Source organism: Panthera uncia, chromosome B4 (assembly GCF_023721935.1).
Source record: "Panthera uncia isolate 11264 chromosome B4, Puncia_PCG_1.0, whole genome shotgun sequence".
NCBI classification, from domain to species: Eukaryota; Metazoa; Chordata; class Mammalia; order Carnivora; family Felidae; genus Panthera; species Panthera uncia.
This window is the reverse complement of record NC_064809.1, coordinates 108,657,260-108,661,615: the sequence shown is the minus strand read 5'-3', so window position 1 is coordinate 108,661,615 and position 4,356 is coordinate 108,657,260. Positions and strand designations below refer to the sequence as shown.

The window sequence follows — 4,356 nt, the reverse complement described above, 5'->3', positions numbered from 1 at the left end:
GTTAGTGATAAATGCTGAGGACTAAAAGGCCAAGAAGGGAGTTATTATTTGGGGTGTGTGTGAAATTTGAAATTTTAGATATGGGGTCAGAAAAAGCTTCACTGAGAGAGTGAGGTTTAAGTTAAGACCAGAGGAATCAAAAAGTTACCTAGGTAGATCTCTGGGGGGAAAGCCATTTAGGTAGACAAAATATAAAGTTTGAAGTACAGATGTATTTTAGGAGTAGTAAGGAAGCCAGAGTGACCAAACTAAAAGAAGCAAATAGGAGAGTGGGAGGGAATGAGGTTAAAAGCAATTGGGGCCCAAATTATGCCTTGTAGGTAGAAAGGAGACCATTAGAGGGTTTTGAGCAGAGGAATAACATTATCTAACATATGTCTTAATGGAATCACTTTGGCTGGTATGTTGGGAGTCTGAAAGAGGGCAAAGACAGAAGCAAATGTACTATTTTGGAGGCTGCTGCAACAAATCAAGAGAGAAGTGATAGTGGCTTGTACCAGAGTAATGGCAGTGAGGATTATGAGATGTGGTTGAATTCTTTATATGTTTTGAAGGTAGAAGTGTCATGTTTTGCTGACAGACCATATCTGAGGTGTGAGATAAAAGGAAGGAAGATGACTCAGGATTTTGGCATGAGCCTAAAAAAAGAAGTTGCCAAAAACTGAAAAGGAGAAAAGTACAGGAGGAGAAGCTTGTTTTTATCTTTATTTCTGGGAAGAGGGAGGAAAATATAAGTTAGAAGTTTGGAATTAGGCACTGGAAGTATGAAATGTCTGTTACATACCCAAATAAAGATGTAAATTGTGAGTTTGATATTTAGCTCTGCATGTTGAGGTGACATATGTGGGTTAGAGATATAGATGTAGAAGCCTTCAGCATTCAGGTGGTCCATATGACCATGAGACAGGACTAGATAGCCCAGGGAGTGGGTGTAGATTTTACACTGATTAGAGGGGTGGAAATCTAAAGGTTGAGTCTGGAGGCCTTGCCCACATTTAGAGATCAGGTTGATGAGTAAGAAACAGGAAAGACAGAGAGGAGTGGCCAAGGTGTAGGAGGAAAGCAGGTATGTGTGTAATTCCACAAGGAAAAGAAAGTTTTCCAAGAAGGTGGGAATCATAAACTCTGTCAGGTGTTACTGATAAACAAAGTGAGATGAGAACGAACCAGTGAAATTTTTTTTGGTGATCTTGATGAGAATAGGTGTAGGGAAGTGGTGAGGTGAAAATTGGACTGGAGTAGATTCAGAGAGAGAGGAGGGAAAGAATTTCAATTAGTGGGAGAAAATACATTTCTTCAGAAGATTTGTTTAAAAAGGCAATAAGAGAAATAAGATGGTATCTTCTTATGAAGATGGTCCCAAAGGTGAAGAAGGAAAACTCTGCCCCTCCCAAAACCAAAGCCAAAGCCAAAACCCAAGACAAGGCTTTGAAGGCTAAAAAAGTGGTACTGAAAGGTGTCCACAGTCACAAAACAATATCGATATGTCACCTATCTTCTGATGGTCCAAGACACTATGTCTTTGAAGGCAGCCCAAATATCCTCCAAAGAGCATCCCTAGGAGAAACAGGCTTGACCACTATGCCATCGCCAAATTCCCCTGACTACTGAGTCAGTCATAAAGAAAATAGAAGACAACACACTTGTGTTCTCAAGGCCAACAAGCACCAGATCAAACAGTCTGGGAAGAAGATTGATGACACTGATGTGGCCAAGGTCAACACCCTGATCAGGTTGGATGGAGAGAAGGCATATATTCGACTGGCTCTTGACTACGATGCTTTGGATGTTTTCAACAAAATTGGGATCATCTAAACTGAGTCCAGCTGGCTAAATATAAATATAAAATTTTTAACCACCCACCCCCCCAAAAAGAAGAAAAGAAACAAAAAGAAAAGAAATAAGATGGTAGCTGGAGCTTTACTCTGTATTTTGGGAACAAAGATTATTCAGATGTTGAATATCCTAGATTGATTCTCTTATTTTCCTTCTCCTATTTTATATTTTCCAATTATTTATCTTCTTGTTCTTGCCAGGAGAGTCTTTGATTTTTGTCTTAAAACCCTCTGTTGACTTTTTTTCTATTGTCATTTTAATTTCAAGAGCTATTCTTTATTTTTGGGTTGTTCATTATTCACACGAATTGTGAGCTCTGTTCTTGTTCTTCATTTATCAAAAGTTCTATTGAAGATATGAAAATTAATATAATATAATATATATTAATATACATAAATAATATAATATATATTTTTGTAAGTAATAAAGCTTTTCAATTTTGGTGTAATTGGGTTTTTACAAAAACAAATAAAGGAGATTTAAGATTTATAAATAGATATAAATGATACAAAGTATAATATAACAAAATCCTTATGCTTAAAATACGACTTTTTTTCAGTTTCTTAGTTTTGTCTTATAAGTTTAGTCTCATCCCATCTTCCTAAAGTTACTTATTAAAGTTTTTTTTTCCCCTTAAAGCCTTTTCCTGCTCACCAGTCTTCTACTTTTTTCTGTTTGCTTTGGTCTATATTGCATGTTAGAGGGCTTCCTCAAATATTTGGAGATCCTTGACTGTCCATGTGTAGAGTGGGTCCCGAAAAACTAACAGCTTTGTGTGCCAGGGAAGCACTGGCTGGCTGCCAGCTTTCAATAGAGATGGGAACCAGCTCTTTCCTTGTAGACCTCTATTATCAATGTCTATAGGTCTCCCCCCAGGACCATTCTGTTTTTCCAGAGGAGGATCTTGCAACTTTCTGCTTAGAGAGGTAACTGCAGACTTGAGAAAGGAGTTCAAGAAACCTCACTGGTACAGAGATTTTCACTTAATCTTCTATTTCTTATATGACACCTTGCTCTTGACCTTAGCTGTGTTTGGTGTTTAAGAGTCTCTCAGGTTCAGCTTTTTCTGGAAGGAAGGCTCTTGTCTTCTGTGCAGAGTTGCAAAGGTATAGTTCACTGGCTGTGCAGACTGGTAGAAGGGATAGGAGACTTCGAAAAGCTCCAGATTTTTAACCTGTCCTTTTCTTGTTTCATTCTGAATATTGGCTCTTAGAGGCTACCTGGTGGTTCCATTGTCTGAGTCTTTTTGGTATCTTATGGAGCAAATCCACTCAACTCGTACTGGAATGCCGCCTCTGTAGGCAATAGATTTCAGCCTTCTTCCCTCAGCTCAGTCACTTATCACCTCAATAGCTTCTGTCCGTCTCTCACTTCCTCACCAATTCTCTTTGTTCTATTGATTTTAAATTTTGGGGTTAAATATTTACATTATGTAATTTTAAAGAGGTTACTCAGAGGTAAGTATGTATATTCAATGCCCCATATTAACCTGTGACATCACTTACTACTCATTCATTATATTATTCATCATTCACATGTGACCTTCCCAGAGAAGACACTCCTAGACTGAGAGAGCCAAGTTCCCCCTGGGAGCTCTGACACTACTCATGGTAAGTCTCCTATGTTACCCATTGCTTTGTCTTTTTCCAGGACTATAAGCCCTAGGAGGCAAAGACAATGATTTATCTTCAGAGCTTCAAAGTCCAGTACAGTGTTGAATGAATGGATATCTGCAGAATTTACCCCATTAGCCTTTTTGCAGATACCTAGTGTGGACTATAAGGGCAGCATGTACAAAAGTAGAAGAGTGGATAAGTAAAATTTTATCACAGAAAAGTGGTTTTCCTATTAAATAGCTCTGTGAAACTAAGCTAATTACCCTCTTTCAGCCTCATTTCCTCAGAATTGTGACAGTAGTAATGGCCACTACATAGGGTTTATTGGGGTAGGGGGACTAATTGCTTTAATGTATGTAAAACATATAGCCAAGCGTCTGGCTTATTATAAGCACTCAATCCACTATTATTATTTTAATTTAAATAATAATTTTGGGGTATGTTCTTAGAGATGTTATAGGGTTTTTCTTGCTTCCCCTCCCCCCCCCAATGGAATTGCCATAACCAAAGAATTTTTTTAAATATTTTTTTAAGTGTTTATTTATTTTGAGGGAGAGAGAGAGTGCAGGGCAGGGGCAGAGAGAGGGAGAGAGAGAATCTCAAGTAGGCTCTGCACTGTCAGCCCAGAGCCTGATGTGGGGCTTGAGCTCATGAACCATAAGATCATGACCTGAACTGAAATCAAGAGTTGGGCGCTCAACTGACTGAGCCACCCAACTGCCCCACCAATGAATGTTTTTGATACAATATTAAGAACTAGTCCAGGGAAGAAAAGAGCCTATATTTGAAGCCCTGGGAAGAAAAGACATGGTTGGGGGTCAGGTCTAGCCTCTAGAGTGAGCTACTCTTGTTCCATTCTTCCCAAAACTCTAGAGTTCTCCCTTTCTTTCCATCTGAGGACACT

The 4,356-nt window shown here is 38.7% G+C and overlaps 1 pseudogene; it reads left to right on the top strand.

The window, feature by feature from the left end:
- Positions 1 to 1,353: 1,353 nt before the first annotated feature.
- On the top strand, positions 1,354 to 1,820 carry LOC125920445 (60S ribosomal protein L23a-like; annotated as a pseudogene).
- The last annotated feature ends 2,536 nt before the right edge of the window (positions 1,821 to 4,356 follow it).